This window comes from Pseudophryne corroboree, chromosome 8 (genome assembly GCF_028390025.1).
Source record: "Pseudophryne corroboree isolate aPseCor3 chromosome 8, aPseCor3.hap2, whole genome shotgun sequence".
In the NCBI taxonomy this organism is placed as follows: Eukaryota; Metazoa; Chordata; class Amphibia; order Anura; family Myobatrachidae; genus Pseudophryne; species Pseudophryne corroboree.
Window position 1 is genome coordinate 181,800,030 of NC_086451.1, and position 19,098 is coordinate 181,819,127.

The following is a 19,098-nucleotide window of genomic DNA, read 5'->3' on the forward strand; positions in this document are numbered from 1 at the left end:
ATTCACATACAGAGGAGTTCAATATACATGGACTCGCTTACCCCAAGGTTTCATAGACAGTCCAAGTATTTTCTCACAAGCTCTGCATGATTGTTTACAGTCTTTCCAACCAGAGAGTGGATCAGTATTGATCCAGTACGTGGACGATTTACTACTGTGTTCAGATTCACTGGAAGCGTCCCTGAGAGATACGAAACAGCTCCTGTTTCATCTTTCAGACACAGGACACAAGGTTTCCAAAGACAAGTTACAATTATGTCAGACCCGTGTGAAGTATTTGGGACACTGTCTAACACAAGGACTGAGACACCTTACCGCTGATAGAATTCAAGCAATTCGTGACATGACCCTGCCACAAACCCAGCAACAGATTAGAACGTTCTTAGGAATGTGTGGGTATTGCCGTAACTGGATCCCAGGTTTTTCCATACTGGCCTTACCTTTGCAGGAGATGGTCTCATCAAGTAAACCTGATCGGATTTCGCACACAGACGAATCTGAGATGGCATTTGAGAGACTTAAACAGTGCCTAACGCAGGCACCAGCATTAGGTATGCCAGACTATGGGAAACCCTTTGAGCTGTACGGAACAGAGAGTGCTGGGTGCGCAGCAGGTGTCTTAACCCAGAAGCATGGTGATGCCAGCAGGCCGGTAGCTTACTACAGCGCTCAGCTAGATACGGTAGCGCGATCCCTCCCCACATGCTTGCGAAGTGTTGCAGCAATAGCATTGCTAGTCACAAAAAGCGAAGATGTAGTGCTAGGACACAACCTCACAATTCATACACCACATGCAGTGTCAGCCTTACTGAATTCTGCCCAAACCAGACACGTCTCATCAGTGCGGTTTACAAGATGGGAATTGGCATTGATGGCCCCCGTAAACATCACCATAAGGAGATGCAGCGCATTAAATCCTGCAACGTATCTCCCAGGTGTGCCTGGACAGGCACAAAGAGTGGAGGATGAGAGTGATGGTGAAGGAGGATTTAATACAGGGGATGACACGCATGATTGTATGGAATATTTGACCCAAAATTTCACGGCAAGGCCTGACATCAGTGACAACCCACTGGAAGATGTAGATTTTACTTTCTACACTGACGGTAGTTGTCACAGACAGACGGACTCGGGAGACTTGTGTACTGGATACGCAGTCGTAGATGACCAAGGTACCATAGAAGCAGAACCGCTAGGCCCACCTCACTCAGCACAAGTTGCTGAACTGGTTGCCCTAACCAGAGCATGTGAATTGGCTAAGGGCAAGTCAGACAATATTTACACAGATTCTAGGTACGCATTCGGAGTAGTCCATGATTTCGGAGCCCTATGGCGCCTCAGAAATTTCATGGCGGCAGCTGGCACACCCGTAGCGCATGCAGCCCACATCAAAAGACTTCTAACAGCGATACAGGAACCCGACAGAGTGGCTGTTATCAAGTGTAAAGCTCACACATATAGCCAAGACCCGGTATCACTTGGTAACAGCCGAGCAGACGAAGCTGCTAAATCAGCAGCTGGTAACCCCATACAAACAGATAGTACACGACTGATGGTATTTAATACAGTAAACACACAGAAATTGTGTGAAATGCAAAATTTGTGTTCCCCACAGGAAAAGGCAGTCTGGAGGTCAAAAGGCTATGGCCAGGAGTCCTCAGGACTCTGGACAGATGGACATGGTAAACCAGTGGCACCCAGAGCATAACTTCCAAGTCTAGCGGAAGCAGCACACGGGCTGACTTATTTAGGCAAAGAAGGGATGTGTAAGCTAGTAAGAGCTTATTGGTGCGCCCCAGGATTTTCTTCCCACGCGGGTAAAAGAGCGATGACATGTCTCACCTGCTTGAGGAAGAATATCGGAAAGGCAATACCGACAGAGCCATCCCATATCCCTCCGACAGATGGTCCTTTCCAGGTAATACAGATTGATTTCATACAATTGCCACCTTGTAGAAATTTAAAGTATGTTTGGTCTGTATTGATGTGTTTTCAAATTGGGTTGAAGCATTTCCTGCGGCCACAAATACCGCTGTATTTACTGCAAAGAAAATTGTGCAGGAATTTGTGTGTAGGTACGGTATCCCTAGAATAATTGAAAGTGATAGGGGTACCCATTTCACAAGTTAAGTCTTTCAAACAATGTGTAAGTTGATGGGAATTAATAGTAAGCTGCACACTCCGTACCGCCCTCAGGCGAGCGCGAAGGTGGAAAGAGTAAACAGCACTATTAAAAATAAATTGAGTAAGGTAATGACTGAAACAGGACTGTTATGGCTGGAAGCTTTGCCAATTGTATTATACAGCATCAGAACCACCCCCAGGTCCCCTCTTAATCTGTCTCCTTTTGAAATTCTGTTTGGTCGTCAACCCCATGTTATGATTAACCCCCAGGATGATTTGAAATGTAACAATGAAGTAACCGTAAAGTACTTGGTTAAGATGAGTAAGCAATTGAGGAATCAGAATGATAATCTAAAGTTGGTGATTCCTGATATGCCAGACAGTAATTGTCATGACATTGAACCTGGGGATTATGTAATGATACGGAATTTTCTACGCTCAGGTTGCCTTATTGACAGATGGGAAGGACCATATCAAGTCTTATTGACCAGCACAACTGCTTTGAAGGTTGCCGAGAGAGAGACTTGGGTCCATTCGTCTCATTGTAAAAAGGTCACTGACCCAGAGAGGTCCCGTGATAAAGAACAGACGGTAGAGGTTGTATCACTAGAGTGTCTGTTCAGGGAGGATTGAGACGACACCTGAGCGCTGAGAATAACAAGACCGGAAGCTTGTCGAGACAGATTTCTTTTTCCCATTTGTTATTTTCTCCAGCTCCCACCTCCCTCCTATTTCCTTTCCCCCTTCTTAGTTTTCTCCTTTTACTCCTCTAAGATGGACTTGCCCCAAGAGACTGTGATCCGGATTTTCCTGTTGACCATGATGTTGACCAGAGCAGTCTGTTTCGGTGAGAGTACCATGGAGGTCGAGAAAGGATCGGGAATGGGTTCTGATGACCAGGATGCAGGCGTAGATTTCCAAGAACAACATAATCTCCGAGTAAAGGCGAGTATCAGAAAACGATCTGGTAGCATTGACAATAGAAGGAATTGTGAAGGATTGTTAGCTGAAGAGAACTGCATCTGTAGGCATTGTGACAATATAGTTGAGGATGGGTGCATAAAGAAATGTCAGTCCAGTTTTAATGTCCACATGGACCGGCATCCATTGAGTGACTATCACTCCTTAGTGCGTAAAGTGTTAAACCAGACAGACTGTTGGGTATGCTCTCAAGTACCTCAAGGCCATAGTAAATCAGGATTAGTACCATTCCCTTTAACTGTAGGAGAGGTACTTGAGCTAAGTGGTGGGAGGCCGGTGGACAAGAGGTTTAATATCTCTAGTCCTCCTAGTTTGAAGCTCCACCAATATCATGTGGATAGGTCCTTAGTGTGCTTTAACATTTCCAATCCCCGAAAGCCGGGAAATTGGGAAGTGTCATGGAGTAATCAAACCATGACATTCTCACATAGAGCCGACAGATTGCCCATAGACACAGAACTTATACGCCAGATAGCCGACCATAGGAAATTCTTTCGGTATAGGTACACCCTAGGAAGTAGGATCATGCGAGTTGGAGAAGTCTCACCAGGATACTGTGCACATGTTGTACAAACAGATACGTGTACTAAACAGATGGAAAAATTAGGGTTAGGAGATTTCATATGGAAAATTTGTAATATGGTTATGTCACACTCCGTCCCATATGTTCTCCCCGATGATGCATATTTCATATGCGGGAGGAAGGCGTATAAGTGGCTTGCCCCAAACTCAGAAGGGTTATGTTATATTGGAAAAGTACTGCCTGAGGTAATGACTGTATCCCACACTAAAATAAAAGATATTCACCGCAGTGCCCAAGCTCCTTATACTCACACTCATTACGAGCACATCGTTAAGTGGCACCTGATAGAGAAAACAGAGCATCCGGCCTCTGACCTGATCCATGAATCCACCGGGATTCAATTCCTAATCGCGTTAGATATCACTCGCACCGCCAGAGGAGTGATAAATTACAAATATATATCTGCGCTTGCAAATTTATTAGACAATATCACCGAAATGTATGACGACACATTTAGGTACACTGGGAAAGAGTTACAAGCCTACAAAACAGAACTGGTTCAGCATAGGATGATTCTCAATTACCTCACAGCTGTGACAGGCGGGTATTGTGTTACCCTGGCAACTCAATATGGAATCAAGTGCTGCACGTACATTACAAACAGCACGGAGGACCCAGCCGAGGTCATAGACCAAAAGATGGATGACATCTTACAATTAAAGTGGGAGTTTCGAAGGAAACACAATCTCCCACTCGCTGCTGTGGGTAATGAGCTGACCAGTTGGGTGTCATGGTTGAACCCACGAAATTGGTTCTCTGGTTTAGGAGAATGGGCTCAAGGTATTATCATGGATGTAGGGAAATTTCTTTTGTGTATTCTGGGTGTCATCATATTGGTCGGTCTGATATTTAGATGCGTTCGGGTTTTAGCGAAGCGTAAAAGTAATACCAGGGTGATGAGTCTAAGGAGCGAGGACACTGTACTAAAAACAACAAATTTGATGTATGACCCAACGATAGAGACAATATTGTGATGAAAATGTGATTCCACGGTCCGTTTCTTTCACCCGTTTCTCCTTTGTTTTTCTCCAAGGTACAAAGACTCGCTTGGAAGAAGGATTTGAAGACCACATTTATACAAAGATTTTTTATTTTATGGACTATGTTGCCGGCCCCCAATATCCCTAGTGACTTTAATGAAAACGCTAGCCCAGAACTTTAGTGATTTAAAATTTTATGGACATTGAAACGGCTTTGCTCGCATTATAGCAAAAGCCCAAAGAGACTACAGTCAACATGTACATCGAGACAAGACACAAGACAAGACCTCAATCAACAAATGTATATTAAACTCACATAGTTTATGACTGCATTTACCATAATTGCTTCTTATCTTCATTTCTACAACATTCAGGTAATGACACACATAGTCGATAGGGAACATAGGCACAGATATCAGCACTCACATATCCCCCCATTCATGTATCATCAACTAAAATGTGCTCCCCCATTTTGTTACAACAAAAAGCCGAAAAGAGCTCGGTAAAGTTTGACAGCCCATCCACAGGCCCGTAATACGGGATAAGAAGGAATTCAAATGTATACTTCGCAATACCTCGAAGCTTGATTTAAAACACGTACGGCACGATGATACATGACCCCTCAAACATGGACTCATACACACATGCTTCTACTATCTCACTGGGTCATACCTTTTTTCCCACCTTCCTCTCTTCTCCCTTACCCAATCATAGAAATGTATTTATACATGACATATATTTTTCTCTTTTTGAACTGTTTTAGGAAGTGGCAGTTATTGATGACTGCCAAAGGGTGGACTGTCAAAGTCAGAAAAATATCATGCTACACATTGCCATATATTCACCTCATGCGCATGCCTGCTGCACGTGCACATTCTCTCCAGTGCGTGCGGATATACGCAGCCGCGTGATGGCGCCTCGGCCATGCGCTCGAGCGCGTGGTATGTGCATTTACGGTAGAGTTTGTGTGCGTCTAGCGGGCGACTCAATCGTTTAATAATAAAACTAAATACACAGAGGGTGAATGGCGCTCGTGTATCTGGAGTGGTTTTGGTTAATTGTTCCAGATTGGGAACACACGGAAAGGGAAGGGGCTGGTTGATTGAATAGAAAAACTTGCAGAATAATACTGGTGAATAAAGGAGGAATTACATACACGGGGAACAAGTAAAAGTGGTTAGATAATGAAAAAATAGTAAAGATAATTTTGAACTGTAGTATATTTAAGACAACAAGGAGAAAAGAAGACTCTTTTGTGGGTGCACTCTTGACTTTGAAATATGACATGAAATATACAAGATATGATATATAATGATAAAATCAACTTTTATTGACAAAAAATTAAGATAATTAGTGGTTAATGAAAGAAATAACAGTCCAACAAAGCAATATAGACAAAAAATTACTAATGTATTAATAATAATAAACCGGCTGACGGAGTATGTATAGATATTCTAAATGGTTAATGTGAATATTGGTATATTTGTGACGCTGCGTACCAATAACAGATGAATCCCTATCCTGTCTTAGTGCCAAAATAAATAGTCAATGAGACCTGCATACTGATTACAGTTAAGAATATAAATTCCCATTATATCCAGCTGATACAAAGTAAAGAAGCAGTGGGAAATAAGATGGCAGTGTGAATCTGCTGTCAATGTTAGACACTGAGCATGTGGAATCAATATGTGCTCTACTACACTGAGTCTTCCTCAATGGTCACCCACTTGAGTACTGACCCAGCCCAACACTGATTAGCTTCCAAGTTCGGACGGCTTCGGGCGTTTCCAGTGTGGTATGGTAGTAGAGAAAATAGGCGGTAATGGAAAGCTCAGGAATCACTGATGAGAGTTCACGAATCACATAGTATCAAGAAAGAGACAGATATAGGCCAGTAGAAGAAAATAGATGGATCTGCTGCCAGTGTTAGACAGGGGTATGGCCCTGAATCACTGGTGAGAGTCCATGAAATTAAAATGTAAATAGGAATAGGAAAAAGAGAAAATAGAAATCTCGGTATAAATTAGGTATCAGCAAAATCAAATGTCCTGATGGACTATTAGAAATTGATAAGGAGCAAAAAATGAACTAAAATAACACAGTCTTTTGCAATTGCTAAGGTGAAGCCAAACAGTGTTACCACTGTGAAGAATAGAAATACCAGTAAAAATTGAGTATCGGCAAAATAATATATCCTGATGAACTATTAGAAGTAAATAAGTAAATAAGGAACAAATGAACAAAAAAAAACCCAGTCTTTTGTAATTGCTGAGGTGAAGCCAGACAACAGTGTTACCACTGCACAGAATGTATTGAATCGCTATTAAAGAAAGGCAAAGTGATACAATGTAGTCAAAAACATTGACTGTGATAAGAAAACAGAGCTGTAACCAGTGAATGCTACTCCTTGGGCTGTCACTGTAGGTTGAGGATAAAGGATAAACATTTTTAAATTCTCATGATATAAGTGTACATCAAATGGAAAGTGTACTATCGATATCTAGCTATTATTGGTGTTATTAATAGGTAGGTAATTAATATAATGGCCGTGGGTGCGGAGAGGGAGAGCGCTCCGGTCAGCCGATGCAAAGAGATACCAGCAGGGGCACGAGAACCGCCGTGGGTGCGGAGAGGGAGAGCGCTCCGGTCAGCTGATATGAAGAGAGGCCAGCAGGGGCACGAGACATGGGTGGGTGCAGGAAAGCGTCCGCTACTCAGGTCAGCCGGAAACAATGATCACTTCCAGGAAGTGATCAAGCCCGGTGGACGGGTGAAACGCGTCTTCCGACCCTGATTTTTCCGACCCTCATTGTTTCCGGCTGACCTGAGTAGCGGACGCTTTCCTGCACCCACCCATGTCTCGTGCCCCTGCTGGCCTCTCTTCATATCAGCTGACCGGAGCGCTCTCCCTCTCCGCACCCACGGCGGTTCTCGTGCCCCTGCTGGTATCTCTTTGCATCGGCTGACCGGAGCGCTCTCCCTCTCCGCACCCACGGCGGTTCTCGTGCCCCTGCTGGTATCTCCTTGCATCGGCTGACCGGAGCACTCTCCTTCCCTGCACCTACGGCGGTCCCGTGCCTCTTCGGACATTCTTCCAGACAGGCTGACCAGATTACAGGACGCTCACCTGCACCTGCCTGGGTTCCTGCCGGGCCGGTGGCATCACGCACCTCATCATTTCGGGACAAACCGCAGTGTGATAGAAGGAGTCTCCACATCGATACAGCCACTGCGGGTAACATCTATTTCATACCAATCTTTGTGATCATTCTGAGGCCCGCACTGACTGAGTATTTTTTCATTTATTCATTATATCATATTCTTCATTAAGCCCTTGCTAATTTTAGGTAGCCATATATGCCATTATATTAATTACCTACCTATTAATAACACCAATAATAGCTAGATATCGATAGTACACTTTCCATTTGATGTACACTTATATCATGAGAATTTAAAAATGTTTATCCTTTATCCTCAACCTACAGTGACAGCCCAAGGAGTAGCATTCACTGGTTACAGCTCTGTTTTCTTATCACAGTCAATGTTTTTGACTACATTGTATCACTTTGCCTTTCTTTAATAGCGATTCAATACATTCTGTGCAGTGGTAACACTGTTGTCTGGCTTCACCTCAGCAATTACAAAAGACTGGGTTTTTTTTGTTCATTTGTTCCTTATTTACTTCTAATAGTTCATCAGGATATATTATTTTGCCGATACTCAATTTTTACTGGTATTTCTATTCTTCACAGTGGTAACACTGTTTGGCTTCACCTTAGCAATTGCAAAAGACTGTGTTATTTTAGTTCATTTTTTGCTCCTTATCAATTTCTAATAGTCCATCAGGACATTTGATTTTGCTGATACCTAATTTATACCGAGATTTCTATTTTCTCTTTTTCCTATTCCTATTTACATTTTAATTTCATGGACTCTCACCAGTGATTCAGGGCCATACCCCTGTCTAACACTGGCAGCAGATCCATCTATTTTCTTCTACTGGCCTATATCTGTCTCTTTCTTGATACTATGTGATTCGTGAACTCTCATCAGTGATTCCTGAGCTTTCCATTACCGCCTATTTTCTCTACTACCATACCACACTGGAAACGCCCGAAGCCGTCCGAACTTGGAAGCTAATCAGTGTTGGGCTGGGTCAGTACTCAAGTGGGTGACCATTGAGGAAGACTCAGTGTAGTAGAGCACATATTGATTCCACATGCTCAGTGTCTAACATTGACAGCAGATTCACACTGCCATCTTATTTCCCACTGCTTCTTTACTTTGTATCAGCTGGATATAATGGGAATTTATATTCTTAACTGTAATCAGTATGCAGGTCTCATTGACTATTTATTTTGGCACTAAGACAGGATAGGGATTCATCTGTTATTGGTACGCAGCGTCACAAATATACCAATATTCACATTAACCATTTAGAATATCTATACATACTCCGTCAGCCGGTTTATTATTATTAATACATTAGTAATTTTTTGTCTATATTGCTTTGTTGGACTGTTATTTCTTTCATTAACCACTAATTATCTTAATTTTTTGTCAATAAAAGTTGATTTTATCATTATATATCATATCTTGTATATTTCATGTCATATTTCAAAGTCAAGAGTGCACCCACAAAAGAGTCTTCTTTTCTCCTTGTTGTCTTAAGTTTTAGTACTGACTCTGGGTGCACCACCAAACTATAAGAATTAGAAAACCTAGTTTTCTTTTCAATTTTCTATTTTGGTACTAAGTTATATTCCTATATCGATTATATCCTGTGCGGTATTTCCCAAAGATACGTGAACTGTAGTATATGCAAGCGTGAAAATCGCTAATAATAGTACTCATATGCTGATAATATTATTGATAAAAGAAAATAGTAAACAATATTGATAGTATTAAAGTAATAATTGATAATAATAAAGATAGGGTAAAATTGTCAGGAGGTTAAATGCACTATACTTAAAAAAGTAAATGGTATAGTTATGCATAGATAAATAATTAGTGGTATGTATTCTTCATGATTTAAGGCTATATTGCTTACAATACGCATGAAGTTGTTTTAGGGCTATTTTTAATGGGCATTTTTATGGACTTAGTGGTTGAATGACTTCTCTAATATGTGAGAGTGGAGTTATCTTCATGTACTATGTGTGGTCTATTGCTTCTCCTTCGTGTACAATATCGTCATTTGCCTGTGATAATGGTCCTTACCTCATTGTCTAAATTTAGCCCGTGCGGTTTTAAGGTTTTTAAGGTAAACATCCATTTGAGCTCTTCTTTGTTTATTGTCCTGAAAAAGTCCCCCCCTCTCCAATTCTGTTTTACCATTTTTATGCCTAACAATTTCATCCCTTCTGGGTTCTGTTTATGTTCTTCTCTAAAATGGTTAGAGAGACTGTGTGTTTCTAGGCCTTTTTTTATGTTCCTTATATGTTCTGAAGTTCTGGTTTTCAGGGGTCTTGTTGTCCTCCCTATATATTGTAGGTGACAAGGGCACTCGATCAGATAAATGACACCCTTGGATTTGCATGATATATGTTCCTGAATTTCAAATATTTCTTGTGTGACATTCGATTGAAAGTTTGTGGTGCCCTTGGTGGAAACGTGATTCATTTTACAATATTGGCAAGAGTTGCAATGGAAGAATCCTTTACTTAAAGTAGTACCTAGAATGGTGGTCTGTACCGTTTCTTTCTTATGCAAATGGCTGTGTGTTATTTTAGACTTGAGGTTGGGTGCCTTCCTATAATTTACCTTCGGTTTGGCGGGTAATATGTCCCCTAGAGTTTCATCTTGTAGAAGGATGTGCCAATGGTCTTGAATGATTTTTTCCAGTTTTTTATTCTTGTTGTTGTATTGTGTTTGAAATGTTACCTTCCAATCTTTCATTTGTTCTTTTTTGTTTTTGTCTTTGTATGTCAGGAGTGTCCCTCTTTCTAGTTCCCCGACTTTCTTTAAGTCTTCATCTAATCTGTCTTCCTTATACCCTTTCCTAAGGAATTGGGTTTTCATTTCGTTTGCCTGGGTCTGGTAGTCTTCTATCTTTGTGCAATTTCTCCTAACTCTCTTAAATTGGCCCGAAGGGATGTTACGTAGCCAATTGGGGTGGTGTCCACTGGTGGTTAAGATATAGCTATTTACGTCTACACTTTTTTGGAAAGTTTTAGTATTAATGGTGGTCCCTTCTATGAACACGGTGATGTCTAAAAAATTAACCGAGGTCCTACTGTAGTCAGTTGTGAATACCAGATTGTTGGTGTTTGCATTAATGTAATCAAGAAAGTCTAACAGTCGTTCCTCAGTGCCCTGCCATATGAAGATTACATCGTCAATATACCTCCGCCATAGGACCAGGTCCGCCCCGAAGTCATGCCCACCCCAGATGTAGTCATCCTCCCACCTACTCATGAAGAGGTTGGCATAACTCGGGGCGAACCTAGTCCCCATAGCGGTGCCAGTGGTCTGTCTGTAGAATGTTTCTTCAAACCAGAAATAGTTATGTTGTAGGATGAATCTCACGCAGTCTAGTAAGAAGTTGGTCTGTGTTCTTTCTATTGACGAGTCTCTTTCAAGGAAGTACTGTAATGCTTCTAGTCCCTGTGATTGATTGATTACGGTGTATAGTGATGTTACATCACTAGTACATAACCAGAAGTTTTCTGACCATGTCATGTTATCCAGTGTTTTAATGATATCTGTGGTGTCTCTGATGTATGATTTTTGTGTCTGTACATATGGCTGCAAGAAGGTATCAATGTATTGTGATAGGTTTGATGTAAGTGATCCTATCCCGGATATTATTGGGCGGCCTGGTGGTTTTGTCTGATTTTTGTGTATCTTAGGTAAATAGTAGAACACTGGTATGATGGGATTTTTTGTATCTAAAAAACCATGTTCCTTCTTAGTCAGTATTCCCTTTTCTAAACCTTGCATGAGTAGGTGTTCTAAGGTTTTCTTGTAGTTGGTGGTGGGATCATGTTTGAGGGTTTCATATGTACCCGTGTCCCCCAATATTCTGAGAGACTCTGTTATGTAGTCACTTTTGTCCAGGATGACAATCCCCCCTCCCTTATCCGCTGGTTTGATTACTAAATTCTTGTTATCTGTCAGTTCTTTCAGTGCCCCCTGTTCTTGAGTATTGAGATTGTAATTAATATTTTTCGTGTCTATTTTGTCCAGATCTCTGGTGACTAATTTTTCAAAAGTGTCAATCAAGGAACCTCTCATATGTTGTGGGTAAAAGGTTGATGTTGGTCTCAAATCTGAATGTTTGAATGCGTCCTTATTTTGATTGTACTCTAGATTCGTAGTGGTGTTGCTGTAGTACTTGGCAAGTGTCAATTTGCGTGTAAACCTATGCAGGTCTAAATAAGTTTCAAATTTGTTGAGTTTCTTTGTTGGGGCAAACTTAAGTCCCTTGTTTAACAACGTTATGTGTGAGTTTTTTAATGAGGTGGTGCTGAGATTGAAGATCCCTGTTTGGTCTATTCCTGTGGGTTAATAATAATAATAATAATAATTTTATTTATATAGCGCTCTTTCTCCAACAGGACTCAAGGCGCTTTACAGACATCAAAAACAATGCACATGATACAGAGGATTTGACTAATACAACAATAGACAAGCAACACAGACATAAGATTTTTCTTTTAAGTCCACAGAAAGCATAACGCAGGATTGGTGAAGGCATTTTGGGTAATAACTTCCAAGGGTTGTGTATTCCACCCTTATAGGTACCAAGTGCAGCAGCCATCTTGGGCGCTAAGCGTAGGATTACCCAGGTGGAATAGTCTACCCCTAGAAGAGATGACACAAAATGGGGGTGATTTCAGAATCCTACAGTTTAGAGTAGGGTTCCAACAAAACCACAAGGTCCATGTATTTTTTCATCCCATCCACAAGTGTACCATATGGGGCAGCCATGTTGGGCGCACTTTGAAGGTTACACTGTGGGAGGTGAGCCATGCAAGGGCCAAGTTCATATATGGGAAAACTGATGCTTATGTAATAGTATGATGTACCCTGCATGTAGGGCACAATGGAAAGGTGTGCAATCAGTGGAGGTAAACATTACAGGAAAACACATGGTGGGTTGGAAGCGAGCAATGGAGAGGGAAAAAAAAAAAAAAAACACAATAGCAGGTAACTAGTGGCAGAAGTAGGAGTGGGATAACATTTTGATCAGATCTTAGTTCGGTCGGGTATGAGAATGAGGGGGGCATACTCAGACGCAATGGGGATGTCCCTGCTGATCCCGGTCCTGGTGCTCTTCCCCCACAGTTCCCTGTTCATCTTGATGGTTAGGCCCAGGGACAGACTTGATGTTCTCAGACAGAGAGGTTGTAAGCATGGTCTTGGTGTTCTCATGTTTGAGGCAAGGAGAGGCCACATAAAGTTCCAGAGTTTTTAGGTTGTAATGCAGGCCTTTTGTTAATTTGTAAGTTTGTTTGACTTCTGTTTTCCTTCGGTTTAACACAGGTATAACACTGCTATTGATATTAGCTGCCACTTAATAACTAGCCACTTCATACACTAGTCACTGCAACGTCCTTATAGGCCTGACGTCCTATACTATACTGGTTAAGTAAGTCTACAAACACATGCTCTTTGTGATTACACCCCCTCCCCCACACAGCAACCCTCAACCAAAAGGTGATAATCAACTACCAACTGTGAGATCACTAAGCCCCAGTCAATCACAAGGTTTTTGCTGACTACAGATATTAATCCACTTAACAATTTACCAAATATATCTTTTTAGCAATAAACACACAGTGATCAGCTCTCTGCTGTAGTTACCAAATATATCTTTTTAGCAATAAACACACAGTGATCAGCTCTCTGCTGTAGTTACCAAATATATCTTTTTAGCAATAAACACACAGTGATCAGCTCTCTGCTGTAGTTACCAAATATATCTTTTTAGCAATAAACACACAGTGATCAGCTCTCTGCTGTAGTTACCAAATATATCTTTTTAGCAATAAACACACAGTGATCAGCTCTCTGCTGTAGTTACCAAATATATCTTTTTAGCAATAAACACACAGTGATCAGCTCTCTGCTGTAGTTACCAAATATATCTTTTTAGCAATAAACACACAGTGATCAGCTCTCTGCTGTAGTTACCAAATATATCTTTTTAGCAATAAACACACAGTGATCAGCTCTCTGCTGTAGTTACCTGTTGGTGAAAAGGAGAGACAGGAGTCAATTCCAAATATCAGTTGAAGATGCAACCAATGAAACACAGGTATAACACTGCTATTGATATTAGCTGCCACTTAATAACTAGCCACTTCATACACTAGTCACTGCAACGTCCTTATAGGCCTGACGTCCTATACTATACTGTGTCTTTTTTGTTGTCTGCCTCCCTCTTCTTCCTCTGGCTCCTCTTCTAGTTCTTCTAACTTCCTTTTGTTTGGTGTAGTCTGTTTCTGATCGCAGGTCTTCAGGCCTGCAATTTTTCCTAAAAAAAACCCTGCACATCCTGTCTGGTCTAATACTGGTAGTGTAGAGAGTTTTGTTCCCTGATTTAGGGAAGTGGATGCTTCCTCAAAGTCTGCGGAAACCTGAAACCCTCTTTCAAATGAAAAGCGTGCCAGATTTTCGTAATCAGTTTCGTCGCTCAAACTATAGGTAGAAAAGTCTGTGTCTTGTGTTGTGTCTAAATCCTCTTGTTGTTCACCATTAACATGTATTGTCCGTCCTAAGTTGTCTTTTGCTGTCTTGCTATGTATCCTAGTCATGTACTGCTGGTATGTCAGGTTAAGTTTTTTATATAAAGGTGTTTTGTTGCTTATGGCTGGGCTACATCTTAGTAGGGCCTTTTTGGGTGTTTTGATTGTCTTGTTAACTTGGGGTACTTTCTTTAGAAGCTTAATGTTTGTCTTTCCTTTTTTCCCTTTCCCTATCTTGTCTCTTAGAATTTTGGACTTTTTTGTTGCTATAATTTCTTCCTCAATTTTTCTCAGTCTTTTGTGTGATATCTCTTCAAGTTGTCTGAATTCATTGTCTTCTTTGTGTACTCCTAAAGATGATTGTAGAGTCTCTATTTCTGCCTCTAGTGTTGTCAGTTCGTTCTTGTGGGTCTCTAGGATAAGTTTTATAAGTTGTTTGGAACAGTCATGCAGGATGGAGTCCCATTTATCTCTAAATGTAAGGTTACTGTTGTTCTGTGTAGGGACTTTTTTAATTTTAAGACCTTTGGGGATTAGGTCATTCTCTAGGTACCATTCTAGTGATTCTCTGTCCCACCATACCTTGGATTCCCTAGCCACTAGTTTCTCTAATTTGAGGAAAATGTCACAGAATTTGTTCACGGTCTCGTGCGTCTCTGTAGTGTGTGTGAGTTGTGAGAATACCAGGCTGGCTCTAGTAGCTCTACCTGCGCGATGGTCTAAAATACCCATAAACAAAGCTAGCCAATTCAGGAGGTTTTGAACACTGAAGTATATACACAGAGGGTGAATGGCGCTCGTGTATCTGGATATTTTTGTTTGGGCTGCAACCTATGGATGAAGCACCTCCAAAAAATACTTCACTAGGGTAATGTTAACAAAAGGTTTTCATAGGTGCGCCTGATGTGTGAGGTGTATGCAAAAACTGGTTTAATACCTTAAACACTAAACAGTCAGAAAACTTGACCTAATAAGTAAATAGCAATATAGAGAAATGGGATAAAAAAAACTGTCTTTCTTTACAAAGAAAAATATAATAAAATATTCGTGTGGAAAAAATGGGAGAAAAATTTTTTTTGGGGGGAGGGGGGGGGGGAGGATGATAACAGATGCAGTATGATTAATTTGTGGTCGAGGTATAAGTTGTCTCTCAAGTTGCTGGTCACTCCAGAATGGTGGCGTCCCACCTCTGGGTGAATCATAGAATGTGTGCAAAAAAAGAAAGTCCAGAGCTTTAAGTAAAATTAGTAAAAATTAATTATAATATTGAAAAATGTCTTAGGATCCGGAAAAGGTGAAAAAAGAAGAAAAACAATAAGAAAAATATTTGGGGTACCCCTGGATTGCCGCTGGCGATGAGGGTCGGGGTGTGGTGAGTGCTAGGCAATTAGGACTCCTGGACAGGCTGTGCCCCTCTATGCCCTGGTCCACCCTGCTGTCGCTCTAAGAGCGCAGCGCGGTGCCCTGGATGAAAGGAGAACAGTCGTGAGTCTTGGAGAGGGAGGTAGGGGCTGCTTCTAGCACAGTTAGTGCTGTCCGCCGCGCCTTCTCCTCTCCTACAGGGTCCCTTACCTTATCGCTCCTGCTCCGTCTCCTCGTTCCTCCGCCAGCGGTCTTTTCCGTCTCGGCCGCGGCCCGGCGATCTCCTGCACTTCCGGGTTGGGTCACGTGACCAGTCTCGGGTGCCTCCGGGTCCCGTCTAATTCTCGTCGTCCTCTTGTTCTCTCTGTCCTCCGTCTTGGGTTTCACGCTCTGTCAGTTGGATGATTGAATCAAACAGTGTAAAAAGGCGGTGTGTGCTCCAACGCGTATCGGCCGGTATTGGCCTTCGTCAGGGAGTCTGTTTCCGCCATCTTTGGTGTGGGCTTTTTTTGCCCACATCCAGCGGGAGTGGTTTTGGTTAATTGTTCCAGATTGGGAACACACGGAAAGGGAAGGGGCTGGTTGATTGAATATAAAAACTTGCAGAATAATACTGGTGAATAAAGGAGGAATTACATACACGGGGAACAAGAAAAAGTGGTTAGATAATGAAAAAATAGTAAAGATAATTTTGAACTGTAGTATATGCAAGCGTGAAAATCGCTAATAATAGTACTCATATGCTGATAATATTATTGATAAAAGAAAATAGTAAACAATATTGATAGTATTAAAGTAATAATTGATAATAATAAAGATAGGGTAAAATTGTCAGGAGGTTAAATGCACTATACTTAAAAAAGTAAATGGTATAGTTATGCATAGATAAATAATTAGTGGTATGTATTCTTCATGATTTAAGGCTATATTGCTTACAATACGCATGAAGTTGTTTTAGGGCTATTTTTAATGGGCATTTTTATGGACTTAGTGGTTGAATGACTTCTCTAATATGTGAGAGTGGAGTTATCTTCATGTACTATGTGTGGTCTATTGCTTCTCCTTCGTGTACAATATCGTCATTTGCCTGTGATAATGGTCCTTACCTCATTGTCTAAATTTAGCCCGTGCGGTTTTAAGGTTTTTAAGGTAAACATCCATTTGAGCTCTTCTTTGTTTATTGTCCTGAAAAAGTCCCCCCCTCTCCAATTCTGTTTTACCATTTTTATGCCTAACAATTTCATCCCTTCTGGGTTCTGTTTATGTTCTTCTCTAAAATGGTTAGAGAGACTGTGTGTTTCTAGGCCTTTTTTTATGTTCCTTATATGTTCTGAAGTTCTGGTTTTCAGGGGTCTTGTTGTCCTCCCTATATATTGTAGGTGACAAGGGCACTCGATCAGATAAATGACACCCTTGGATTTGCATGATATATGTTCCTGAATTTCAAATATTTCTTGTGTGACATTCGATTGAAAGTTTGTGGTGCCCTTGGTGGAAACGTGATTCATTTTACAATATTGGCAAGAGTTGCAATGGAAGAATCCTTTACTTAAAGTAGTACCTAGAATGGTGGTCTGTACCGTTTCTTTCTTATGCAAATGGCTGTGTGTTATTTTAGACTTGAGGTTGGGTGCCTTCCTATAATTTACCTTCGGTTTGGCGGGTAATATGTCCCCTAGAGTTTCATCTTGTAGAAGGATGTGCCAATGGTCTTGAATGATTTTTTCCAGTTTTTTATTCTTGTTGTTGTATTGTGTTTGAAATGTTACCTTCCAATCTTTCATTTGTTCTTTTTTGTTTTTGTCTTTGTATGTCAGGAGTGTCCCTCTTTCTAGTTCCCCGACTTTCTTTAAGTCTTCATCTAATCTGTCTTCCTTATACCCTTTCCTAAGGAATTGGGTTTTCATTTCGTTTGCCTGGGTCTGGTAGTCTTCTATCTTTGTGCAATTTCTCCTAACTCTCTTAAATTGGCCCGAAGGGATGTTACGTAGCCAATTGGGGTGGTGTCCACTGGTGGTTAAGATATAGCTATTTACGTCTACACTTTTTTGGAAAGTTTTAGTATTAATGGTGGTCCCTTCTATGAACACGGTGATGTCTAAAAAATTAACCGAGGTCCTACTGTAGTCAGTTGTGAATACCAGATTGTTGGTGTTTGCATTAATGTAATCAAGAAAGTCTAAGAGTCGTTCCTCAGTGCCCTGCCATATGAAGATTACATCGTCAATATACCTCCGCCATAGGACCAGGTCCGCCCCGAAGTCATGCCCACCCCAGATGTAGTCATCCTCCCACCTACACCTACTCCAGGGCATAGAGGGGCACAGCCTGTCCAGGAGTCCTAATTGCCTAGCACTCACCACACCCCGACCCTCATCGCCAGCGGCAATCCAGGGGTACCCCAAATATTTTTCTTATTGTTTTTCTTCTTTTTTCACCTTTTCCGGATCCTAAGACATTTTTCAATATTATAATTAATTTTACTTAAAGCTCTGGACTTTCTTTTTTTGCACACATTCTATGATTCACCCAGAGGTGGGACGCCACCATTCTGGAGTGACCAGCAACTTGAGAGACAACTTATACCTCGACCACAAATTAATCATACTGCATCTGTTATCATCCTCCCCCCCCCCCCCCCTCCCCCAAAAAAAAATTTTTCTCCCATTTTTTCCACACGAATATTTTATTATATTTTTCTTTGTAAATAAAGACAGTTTTTTTCATCCCATTTCTCTATATTGCTATTTACTTATTAGGTCAAGTTTTCTGACTGTTTAGTGTTTAAGGTATTAAACCAGTTTTTGCATACACCTCACACATCAGGCGCACCTATGAAAACCTTTTGATAACATTACCCTAGTGAAGTATTTTTTGGAGGTGCTTCATCCATAGGTTGCAGCCCAAACAAAAATATCCAGATACACGAGCGCCATTCACCCTCTGTGTATATACTTCAGTGTTCAAAACCTCCTGAATTGGCTAGCTTTGTTTATGGGTATTTTAGACCATCGCGCAGGTAGAGCTACTAGAGCCAGCCTGGTATTCTCACAACTCACACACACTACAGAGACGCACGAGACCGTGAACAAATTCTGTGACATTTTCCTCAAATTAGAGAAACTAGTGGCTAGGGAATCCAAGGTATGGTGGGACAGAGAATCACTAGAATGGTACCTAGAGAATGACCTAATCCCCAAAGGTCTTAAAATTAAAAAAGTCCCTACACAGAACAACAGTAACCTTACATTTAGAGATAAATGGGACTCCATCCTGCATGACTGTTCCAAACAACTTATAAAACTTATCCTAGAGACCCACAAGAACGAACTGACAACACTAGAGGCAGAAATAGAGACTCTACAATCATCTT

General features: G+C 41.2%; 1 protein-coding gene and 2 pseudogenes across 2 annotated transcripts in view; 1 reads left to right on the forward strand and 2 right to left on the reverse strand.

Annotated features, from left to right (window-relative positions):
* Window positions 1-19,098, reverse strand: part of LOC134948776 (gamma-aminobutyric acid receptor subunit alpha-3-like) — a 995,050-nt gene that overhangs the window by 139,640 nt on the left and 836,312 nt on the right. The window lies entirely within an intron of this gene.
* On the reverse strand, window positions 6,359-6,477 carry LOC134950501 (5S ribosomal RNA; annotated as a pseudogene).
* LOC134950513 (5S ribosomal RNA) lies at window positions 8,757-8,875 on the forward strand (annotated as a pseudogene).